This window comes from Magallana gigas, chromosome 1 (genome assembly GCF_963853765.1).
Source record: "Magallana gigas chromosome 1, xbMagGiga1.1, whole genome shotgun sequence".
Lineage (NCBI taxonomy): Eukaryota > Metazoa > Mollusca > Bivalvia > Ostreida > Ostreidae > Magallana > Magallana gigas.
Window position 1 is genome coordinate 43,050,428 of NC_088853.1, and position 12,821 is coordinate 43,063,248.

Sequence of the window (12,821 nt, forward strand, 5' to 3'; positions counted from 1 at the left end):
CCATCTTAACTCGATGTTTTAAAATTGTCTTGTATAATCTCGATATAAACATTTGCTAGTCCAGCATCGGGAGTAGAAATTGACTTATCTGCAGGTTTGTTACGATTTTGCTGCTCATTGAATGATGTTTCTTGGACGATCTCTACCAGTTTATCCAAGTGACAAGTATCACTATTAGTTCTATCTCTAAACACTGGCGTGAGGTAAGTACAATCTGTGCTATCTTGTTCCCGTGGTTCTTGCTGCGTTTGACTTTCGGGTCCAGCTGCACTTAAACTTAAAGGAGTATATTGAGCTTCCTTTTGATGTTGATTAAATTCACTTTCATATACTGTTTTCCGGAAACATCTTAGATAGATATAGGCAATTACAAATATGGTAAAAGCAATGACAAACAGTCCAATAAAGCTCAATACAATTTGAAGTACATGAACAAACAAATCTTTTTGGAACAAGTCAATCTCTGTCGGTAAATATGTGATTTGGGTAGCTTCGTCATCGCTAACTTCAGCAGAAAAAGCATGTTCTTTGGTCCTGTATGAGACATTTAAGTTTGATGCTGTTACCGTCAAAGGAAATGTTGTCTGTCGAGGTGTCTCTCCCCTAGTTAAATCTGTGTAGATTAGAACATTCTGAGGACAGCCAGTAGCAAAATGACAGTAGACATTGGGACATTGACAAACAGATTGACATTCTTCTCCATAGTTAGGGGCGCTGCATCTTTTAGAACATTTGTTAAGATAGTACCCAAGTGGACATTCTAAAAAATATCAAAACAAAGATTTATATAAAGAATAAATAGCAAATTAAAAAGTTAACCAGGATATGAACTTGTTTGGCTATGCGATCAAATTCTGTAAAGCTCGGAAGGCTTATCAGAAGATTGGATTTCGTACCAACCAAGTTCATATCCCGTTGAACTTTTGAACATTGCTGTTTATTACTTATATTTATGTTTGAAAAAAGGCAAATCGTTCAAAATTGATAAAATTGACAAAATTTTATGTTTACAATTATTCATCCGACAAGCACTACTGTAATGAAAAAACCCCTGAGACTATCAAAATACCCTGAGGAAACCCTGATTGGCACTGAGAAAACCCTGAGAGACCCTGAGGTCGGCACTGAGAATACTGATGAAACCCTGCGAGACCCTGAGGTTTGCACTGAGGGTACTGAGGAAACCCTGAGGGACCCTGAGGTTTGCACTGAGGGTACTGAGGAAGCCCTAAGAGACCATGAAGTCGGCTCACTTTTTATATTAACATAAAAACTCAAACTCCTTTGTTTTAGGGTGTAATTCCGGTGAACCGTAATTCCCCGCCGTTTGCAGCTGTTAATTTGATACTACAAGACATGTACACAGGTGGCCAATATTCACAACTCGCAGCGTTCACTCTGTCGCGTGTATAGTCTGAGCCTTGTCTGTTATTTCCGAGGTTTTTCTTGATCCCAGACAAACAAATGAATGTGTTCTGTACTTATACACAAAGCAGACAGTACATCGTCTACCATACACAGTTATTTTGTTTTTATCATGGACTTCGAATCAGAAACAAGACAATCAATGATCAATAAAAATTGAAATACACGATTTTAAACACTGGCAATATTACCGCATGCTGCATTTAGTAGTACTAAACATATATAAGGTATTTTTATATGAGAGAGAGAGAGAGAGAGAGAGAGAGAGAGAGCATTATAAGGTACCTCGTATTGGGGCAGCGAATTATTTGGTCGAAGACAGGAGGGGGGGGGGTGTGAACCGAATTTGACTTGAAATGAAGATTTTTTACGACGTATCTATTTTTTTTTTCTTGATTTAATGTTACATTGTATTATTGACACTTATTTGTATTGATGGTACTATAAGAAACAAAAGCAAAATCATTGCACTTCAGGTTTGTTTCATTACACACATTTCATTAGAGGAGTTTTTTTTTCATGTATAGACATCAATTTTGATTCAACTTATGAGTCTCTGTTGTGCATCGTTAACATTCAAATTGGATATCCGTGATTCCCGTGCTATGTAAAAATTCGTTAACTGGTCCTTTAATTAAAATTATTAATACAAGACAGACAGACCTCGGAATTTCCCTTCCCCTGTCTCGGCATTTCCGGTAACAAGAAATATCAAAAATCGATCGGGCGGAAAATATTTCTAAATTCGGAAAATTCAACATTTTGAAATTTAATTTCTACTTGCATCGTTTTTGAAAAGGGGGGGGGGGGGGTAACCTTATCATAAAAATCTTGACAATATGGAAAATAATGCAACTTTTCAAAAACGTGAAAATTATACCTATTGCTATATTTAGGGGGCGTATTAGGTTTATTTATCAATTTATAGCACATTTTCATTGTTAATTTCTTTCATTTTACTTTAATTTCTTACGTGCTCTCAAAAAGAGGAGGGGACTCCATATGCATTTTGATTCATTAGTATTCCAAGTTAAATGTTTGCTGAGAGAAAAATAGATGCTACGTGCCTGGGATGTACGTGTTTAAGCATGTATAAGTATGAGTAATAGAAGAAAAAAGTATGCTCAAATTTGTAAACTTAGTGGGTAGAACGAATCGAAGCAGTGTTTAAAACTTACTACAATAGAGATTTTCTTTGACATTACACTTCACAAACATCTTTCTCAGACTGAAATTGAAACATGTACAATCCTGCAGTAGGTAGTTCAGATCATCTATAAAATTCAGTTTTGTTTTCTGTGCTGTGATATAGACGAGGCAGACAGTTCTTGACTTTGACTACGTGTCAAATCAACAAACGGTTATCTTTACAATCATCGAAATACCAGACACGGGTATAAGTGTAGTTTTTTTTAAATTTAAAAGTTGGTTTAACTCTGTCAATTTAAAAGAACCCCTAAACTGATATCAAATTTCAAGTTTCAAAATGGAGATACTAATTTACACGTAAACTATACAATATTAAGTAACACCATCGCTTAGCTAGATAATCCTAAATTCTCAAACACATTTTAGCAATAAACTTCATTAAATGTGTGCCTGTATCTTTATAGATATTATTAAATGCATATAAATGAAATTAACTACATCTTTTTTAAAAATTGTGATATATTTCAAACATTGTCTCGGGCACCTGTTACATGCACTACATGTAACAATCTGTTGTGTTAAAACTTTGATATTGTTTGCTACTTTATAGTTTTTCTTTTACAATGATTATTTTACATATTTAATTAATATACACAACTGACTTTTCAGTTGAAACAATTCGCGACAATTTTATAGCTGTAATAAATTTCCAATATTGCCTCGGGCACCTGTTCTTTACATGCAGTAAACTGGCGTGTGTATATATCTTGTATATTCTGTGTTAGTTCCAGTGTTTTTCTGATCATGGGCAAACAATAGAATTGACAATTGATATACACAACGGAAGTTCTAGTAGAAGATAATAAGCAGTGTTTAAGAAAAACAGTACAGTGGAAGTTGTATTTCAATCAGATGTCAAATTGAAATAAATGTCATTATTTAAATTATATATTATTTTTTATGCATGCTTACTGTGAAAAAAAAAAGAAATTTTTGTTGTAGTTTGAAAAAAACCCCAAACAATAAGCGTTTTGTGTAAAAATAAAGCCTTGATATAATCAGACAATATAACAGGGCTCATACCCGAACATTATTGCTTTTTCTTACTTATCTCAGTAAGTCACTTGTATCAGGGTTGTTTCATTACAGTAGTGAAGCGTAAGCGCGTGCTTTAACAATGTGAAAGTTCACATAGAATTGAACTTTTTCGCTATTCTTAGGTTCATATAAGGAACAATATTTCCATATGTAAATATATAAAAATGATACAAGCATTGGATGCAGTACTAATATCCTAAACATATCTAAAGTATTTTGGTTCATCACGAAATCAAGCACATGCACTCAAAAGTACACGGTATGTTATTTTGTTTTCCTTTTGAAATAATTAAATAATTAAAGGAGAAGCAATTATTTTTTTTTTAAAGTACTCACTTTGACATTGTCCAGTTGTTTGATTAAGCAAATAACCATCACAGCACTCCCATCCACTGATTCTGAAATGTTTTTAATGAGCAATTACTTAAATGAAACTTATATATATATATATATATATATATATATATATATATATATATATATATATATATATATATATATATATATATATATATATATATATATATATATATATATATATATATATATATATATATATATATATATATATATACATACATATACATACCCAAGACATTCACGATTTTGTATAGGCCGAAATACGAAAAGGAATACTACTGCGAATGTTAACATTTTTGGCTGGAAATCAAACTACAGAAAACCATTCTGATTAAAAACTAAAAACTACATTGAATACCAACACACTTTTTATAATTATGTTATTTCCTGCTTTTGCCGGATATCATTTATTTAGTTCTGAAACAAAAAAAACTATTTATGTCCTTATGCAACGGTCTTTTTAAACTAGAGCCGAGCTACTCACCCTTTATATTTTAGAAACTCGGTGGCTAATGTGTGACCACGACATGGCCACCATGGGAGAATATATGGTCTTGACACATATTTTACACATATGTGTGTAATAACCTTAACCCTTTATCTACAAACTTTTTTAACGGTCACTGCACACTTTTTACCCAAATATATGCAATATATGTGTAAAACATTAAAGGTACATATCAACAGTTACATCAAGGCAGACCCAATTCCGGAGAAACGTATTTCGAACCAGTTCCCTGTTTTAAAATAAATATATGAATGTACATTATTAAGGATTGGCATTTAATACAAGCGCGAATTTGAAATAAGGAAACAATTCGAGTTGAAATAATAAACTGCATGTGAAACAGAGTAAAAGCTCGAATTAGTTTGTATTTTTTTTTCTTCCAGTCGGTTGAAACAAGAGTTATTTAGGTGACAAACAAGTATTATCAATTTCACTTTAAATCATCCCTGCCAGCTAATTTAAAATTTCAGCTAGCTATTTTGCTTTTAATTTAAAAAAAAAATGGTAAAAACTAGTAGACTCGAACAATTAGAGGTCTTTCCACCTCATTGCGTTTTATGTTTAAAATAGGATTGCTTCAATAGAAAAAAGTATTTTTAATCTGTGTTACTTCAGAAAAAAGTGTCAAAAGATTAAGTATGCAATTTTTTATTGCATGACCTTGACCTTTTGATTTGACAAGGTAGACACTTCAATACCAAGTGGTCCGATGTATCTATTGTTATTGATTCAAAAGTTATTTGTGGTTTTTTTTGTTCGAAACTTTCAGTGGCAATAACTGCTAGAGAGGGACTTTGGACCCTTTCGGTATTAATAGATTAAAGGAGCGTCTTAGCGTACTGAATACATTAGTAAAAGTTTCAAGTCTCTATTTCAACGGTTCATAAAGAGTAGCGATAACAAGCATTTTGTACAATACGGGCAATAACTCAATAATTCATTCATGATAATGGCCAAAAGGTTATATTTTGAAATGTCTTATGATGTCCTACTAAATCCATGAAAAAGTTTTCCATTCCTCCCTAAACAAAAGAGATCTAAAAACTCATTAATAAGGAAATTTCCAAATGACCTTTACCTTTGGCCTTAATGTCATTTTGTTTGACCAAGGTAGACGCTTCCATCCCAAGTGGCCCACAGTCTCTAAGACAAATAATAAAAAAGTTGGAAGTGATTTTATAGAAATGTCAACACTTTCAGGGGCAATAACTACTTAAAGGGGACCTCAGATCCTTTCGGTATGAATAGATTGAAGAGCCCTATAAGTGTACTGAAGACATTGGTAAACGTTCGAAGTCTCTATCTCTTATGGTTTCATATGAGTATCTACCACCCTGAACAAAATATATATAAAAACTCATTAATTTACAGATTTCCAAATGACCTTGACCTTTGACCTTTATGTCATTTTGTTCGGCCAAGGTAGATGCTTCCATCCCAAATGGTCTGATGTCTCTATGACAAATGATAAAAAAGTTGGAAGTGATTTTATAGAAATTTCAACACTTTCAGGGGCAATAACTACTAGAATGGGGGCTCAGATCCTTTCGGTATGAAAAGATTGAAGAGCCCTATAAGTGTACTGAAGACATTGGTAAAAGTTCGAAGTCTCTATCTCTTATGGTTTCAGAGGAGTAGCGATAACAAGCTTTTCGTACAAAAGGGCAATAACTTTGTAAGTTCTGAGAGTTATCAAGCAAAGGGTTATTTGGTACCATAATTTTTAATGGCCATTATCTCTTGAAATAAAAAAGCTGTCCCTAAAAAAAAGGGGAAACAAATAATAATAACTAGTAGACTAATTGTTCTCGAACAATTAAAGGTCTTTCCACTTCATTGTTTTTTTATGTTTGAAATAAGATTGCTTCAATAGCATAAAGTATTTTTTCTGTGTTACTTGATTAAAAATTGTCAAACGATTAAAATTGCAAATTTTTATTGTTTGAATTTGACCTTTATGTCATTTTGATCTGACAAGGTAGACGCTTCAATACCAAGTGGTCCGATGTGTCTATGATTATTGATTCAAAAAATATTTGTGTTTTTTATTGAATGTTTGAAACTTTCAGGGGCAATAACTGCTAGAAAGGGACTTCAAACCCTGTCGGTATGAATAGATTGAAGGAGCGTCTAAGTGTTCTGAATTCATTAGTAAAAGTTCCAAATTTCTATCTCTAACGGTTAATGAGTAGTCGCGATAACATGCATTTTGTACAATACGGGCAATAACTCTATAATTGTTACATGTTTAGGGTTAAAGGGTTATATTTTGAAATGTCTTGAGATGTCCTACTATATCCATGAAAAAGTTTGTCTCTACCACCCTAAACAAAAGAGATCTAAAATCTCATTAAGAGATTTCAAAATGACCTTGACCTTTGACCTTTATGTCATTTTTTTGGGGTCAAGGTAGACGCTTCAATCCCAAGTGGTCCAAAGTCTCTATGATAAGTAATAAAAAAGTTGGAAGTGATTTTATGGAAATGTAAATACTTTCAGGGGCAATAGCTACACGGAGGTGGGCTCAGATATTTTCTGTATGATAGATTGAAGAATTCTCAAAGTGTACTAAAGACATTGTTGAAAGTTCCATGTTTCTATCTCTTATGGTTTCAGAGGAGTAGCGATAACAAGGATTTTGTACAATAGGGGCAATAAGTCTATAATTGTTACATGGTAAGGGTCAAAGGGTTACATTTTGAAATGTCTTGAGATGTCCTACTACAATGTACATCCATAAAAAAGTTTTTTCCTACCACCCTAAACAAAAGAGATCTAAAAACTCATTAATAAAGAGATTTCAAAATGACCTTGACCTTTGACCGTTATGTCATTTTGTTCAGCCAAGGTAGATGCTTCCATCCCAAGTGGTCAGAAGTCTCTATGATATGTAATATGGAAGATTTTATGGAAATTTAAATACTTTCAGGGGCAATAACTACTAGAAGGGGTGGGGGGGGGGGGGCTCAGATCCTTTCGGTATGAATAGATTGAAGAACCCTCTAAGTGTACTGAAAACATTAGTTAAAGTTCCAAGTTTCTATCTCTTATGGTTTCAGAGGAGTAGCGATAACAAGCTTTTCGTACACAAGGGCAATAACTTAGTAAAACTCTGGGAGTTATCAAGCAAAATGACATTTGGTACCATAACTTCTAATGGCCAATAACATAAAGAAAAAATTGTTTCAATATCACTTGAAATAAAAAAGCTGTCCCTGGAAAAAAGAGAAGAAAAAAAATTAATGAAAAACGTAAGAAATACAAAAGGTATTTCACCTGAAAGGTGGAAAGACCTAATAATTAGTAGACTAATTGTTCTCGAACAATTACAGGTCTTTCTACCTCATTGTGTTTTATGTTTGAAATAAAACTACTTCAATAGAATAAAGTATTTTTTAATCTGCATTACTTCATACAAAAGAGTCAAAAGATTAAGTATGCAATTTTTTTATTACTTGACATTGACCTTTGACCTTTATGTCATTTGGATCTGACAAGGTAGACGCTTTAATACCAAATGGTCCGATTTATCTTTGATTATTGATTCAAAAGTTATTTGTGGTTTTTTAATGTTCGAAACTTTCAGGGGCAATAACTACTTAAAAAGGTACCTTGAACCCTTTCGGTATGAATAGATTGAAGGAGTGTCTACATGTAAGTGTTCTGAATACATTAGAAAAAGTTTCAAGTTTCTATCTCTAACGGTTAATGAGGAGTAGCCATAACAAACATTTTGTATAATAGGGGCAATAACTCTATAAATGTCTTATGGTAAGGGTCAAAGGGTTATATTTTGAAATGTCTTTTGATGTCCTACTACATCCATGAAAAAAAATTATCTTCCGCACTTAACAAAAGAGATCTAAAAACTCATTAATTAAGAGATTTCAAAATGACCTTTACCTTTGACCGTTATGTCATTTTATTTGTGCCAAGGTAGACGCTTCCATCCCAAGTGGTCCGAAGTCTCTATGATAAGTAAAAAAAATTTGAATGTGATTTTATGGAAATTTTAATACTTTCAAGGGCAATAACTACTAGAAGGGGACCTCAGATCCGTTCAGTATGATAGATTGAAGAATTCTCAAAGTGTACTGAAGACATTGGTAAATATTTCTATCTCTTATGTTTCAGAGGAGTAGCGATAACAATCTTTTTGTTAATAGAGGCAATTACTCTGTTATTATTTTAAAAAGGGAGCCAAGGGGCTATATTTCAAATTGTCTTAAGATGTCCTATTACATCCATGAAAAAGTTTTTCTCAATCCCCCTAAACGAAAGATTTTTAAAAACTCATTAATTAACGGAAATCCAAATGACCTTGACCTTTATCTCATTTTGTTCGGCCAAGGTAGTCGCTTCCATCCCAAGTAGTCCAATGTTTCTATGACAAATAATAAAAAACCTGAAAGTAATTTTATAGAAACTTAAATACTTTCAGGGGAAATAACTACTACATGTAAAAGGGGAACACAGAATCTTTCGGTATGAATAGATTGAAGAATCCTCTAAGTGTAATGAAGACAATGGCAAACATTCCATGTCTGTATCTCTTATGGTTTCAGAGGAGTAGCGATAACAAGCTTTTAGTAAACAATGGCAATAACTGTGTAAGTTCCTGGGGCTATCAAGCACAGGGTCATTTGGTACCATAACTTTAAATGGTCAATTGCATGAAGAAAAAAAATTGTTTCAATATGTCTTATAATAAAAAAACTGTCCCTTGGAAAATAGAGAAGAAAAATAATAAGAATAAAAAACATAAAGAAAACAAAAGGTCTTTCACCTTAAAGGTGGAAAGACCTGATAAAAATAATAATAATAATAAAAAACATAAGAAATACAAAAGGCTTTTCACCTGAAAGGTGGAAAGACGTAAAAACTTAAATACACTGTTTATACAAGAAGAATAAGAAATAAGCGTTAAATCTTTTAAATCTACAAAAGGGCCTTGCAATGTTGACACTATTTTAGATTTCCCTAATGTTTTGAAACAACCGCTGTTAAATGGTGTCGGATGAAAACCATTGATATTTTGAACGTATTTCATTCAGAAATTATTTCAAGCTAAAAAGGTATGAGGCAAAAACAAGACAAAAATCGTCATTTTTAAACATACACATTAAACAAAGATTTTGAAACTTTACATGGGTAAAATCTTAAAATGAAAACTCGAGGGTCAGCAAAGTTTCAATTTTCAAGATTAATTACTTTGAAACACGTGCTATATACGGTCTTAGAACCTTTGCGTACACAAGAATGCCTCCAGCTTTCTTATAAAAGGAAAATGACTCGGTACCGGAAGTGTTGATTTAAACGATTGTGACTAGATATTGAAAAAATTGTAGTTTCCAATATACCCTGAAAATGCGTACACATAGAATAAAAAATAAAAATAAAACATGTGCATGTCTGTTTTCTTTTTTAAAAAGCTTTCTCCATTTTGGAGAAAAATGTATGTAGTTCAATTACCAAATGAGTGTCTTATGGTATGAAATTTAATTACAGGTCATATATTTCAAAACTTGTATGTTAAATATTTTAACTTTTAATTTCAGGTTTATATAGTGAATCAATTTTCTACTGACGATATCTTCAGAACTCGGGAATTTTGACAACTTTGCATATATGTAGAAAAGAGTATTGTACGGGTAAAGAATTTCTAGGTTTTGGAAGTTCCCCACTTATCATTGTACTTTTCATCAGTAAAGTTCTTCAGGTTGGTTGACAAATTTGGAATTTTAGAGGATTCTTGAGTAAATAATAAATAGTCAAATTTAACCAAATTCATATATTTTTCAATACCTGCATGAAAATAATTGTGTGTTTTACTAATATCAAGTTAAAACAATTGGTAGCTTATTTATAATGAGCTTGAATAAATTTGGTTACAAGTCGTAATTTATTTTGTAAAACTTCGCCCTCGGGCATAAACACTCTAGAGTTGACTCCGCAGGCCTTCAATCTAATTATTCCTAAAGATGCAGATTTGTAGCTGTTAAAATAATGCTGTTTGTCATTTTCATGAAACATGTCACAATAATACGCCTTTTCCATATATAGTCTCTGCATTTGTATATTCTTTTTCTGAAATAACACAGCTGACTTGTTACAAATCGACAAATATAGAGTCTACAGTTTGTCGAAAACAGTGACGTACCGATGAGAAAGGCTAGCAGGAGGAAACGGCCTGCCGAAATCGCTTTTTTTAAGGAAGTATGATTTTTAGGAGAATAAATTATGAGCTGGCGGTAAACACTACATGTTTATGAAGAGAATGTGCCCCTCCACACTTCTTTCGCAGCAAAGATTTTTGTTAAAATAGCATAAAAAAACTTTTGGGAGCATGTAAAATAATTTAATGAAGGAATATAAGAGAGAAAATAAAGTTACAGATACTGTGGAATCATTTAAATTCGTGGGGGCCAATTTTCGTGGATCATAACTTTTTTGCTCATTTGTGGGGATGTAATTTCGTGGTTGCGTCGGTTACTGTTTCAGTAACACAGATAACTCTTTATGAATTTGTTTTCGTTGAGGATTTAAATTCGTGGGGGAGGGCTACCCACGAATACCACGAAAATTGAGCCACCACGAATTATAATGATTTCACAGTAGACTACGTCCCCCCCTCCCCACATCCCTACGGATTACGATTCTCGTGATTTGGGGAAGTTCCTCTGGTTTTTTGTTTTTTTGTTTTTTTTGCTTGTCAAGATTTTTTCGATAAGTCTGCCCTGCCCCCCCCCCCCCTTGACTTTAGAAAACGACGCTTCGCGCCTGTTGTAGAGTTCACATTTGTACATTTGTTATTTTTTTATTTGAACTGCGTACACTGTAAGTGTACGATCGGGTTAAGAAATAAACCCTCAACATTTTAACATTTGGAGATTAAGACTCTATATCAGCACTGTTTGCAAATATATGCGTTATCCTTTACACTGGAATATCAATTACCTGTCAAATCTATCATAGGTTTTAAGCAAATGTTTTGGAGTACTTGCTTTTACGACCGGAAGTTACATATACGACAATTCAAACAAAACAGTTTATACACTTCTTGTACATTATGGGAGGTAATCGTGTTTAAAAACCCAGACATGTAAACTTGTACATTGTAATTTGCAATTACATTGGTTGGCGAGTCTGAGTAAGAATTGGTGTAATCCTGACTGTGTAACCAATAAAACTCGGGAATAAACACTTCTTAAAGATTTGTATAAGTTCCTTCGTATGATGTACATTTTGCAGCTGTTATGTTTTTGCTTAACCTTCCGGTTTGGTATTTTTCAATCTGTAGTTTCTGTATTTGTATCTTTACGCTTCACAATAGCTCATCTGACATGTTAAAAATTAAAGAAAATAAGAGGCAGAGATAAAAAATTAAACTGAAATGTTTAATATATACATTTGCGTGCTCTTATTTATTTGTTGCAGCTGAATGAGAATACAAAAACTTTTCAACTTTTAAAAAACTTTTAATTTTTTTTAAAGCAGAAAAAAGACTATTTTTTGAGAAAAATACCCTTACAACTTCCCCTTGTTTATGCATACGTCTTTAAACATATAGCCAAAACGTAGAACACAATCTGTTCATTGTTTACAAACTGAGGTTAACTATCAATTACCATCAATTGCTATCAATTTGTCGCAGTAAAGATTTAAATATGCAAATAAACGCTAGTGAATACAGATTTATTTGCATATTTAAAACCAATTCAAGCTTTCGGATCCAAAGAATCCGTCCTATGGATAACTCGCCCAACACATTCCGCCATGATGTTAATCAGTCGACTTGCGTTGCTGGGTGTTCTGGAAAGTTCTTTCAGTTATTACTAAAATTCCATGAATCGTTTTTTTTTTTTCATTTATTTTGTATTAACCAGAAATGTCCGATCATAGGCATCTCCCCGCGATGCGTGATGAACACGTCCTACACTTTTCGCCATGACGTTAATTTGTCGACTCGAGCACTTGGGTACCATGTTTTCGAAAATCCTATTCAATTTTTCTCCAGAAGTCATGCTTCGAAATCAAATGAGTTCTATCCATCAAAACTAAAATCACGCAAAAATGCCTTATTCTAATTTGTGCAATATTTGTCAGATCTTATGTTCTAAGTATACAGTAAGTACAGGTAAGTTCTTAAAAAATGCATTCACTGTCTATGCAATCATTTAATACCATTGATAGTATATATTTTGATGCATCCTACTACTGAATCAGACCCACCAAAGGGTGTCTACTTTCTACTTTTTTTTGGCTGGTTTATCAAAAATGA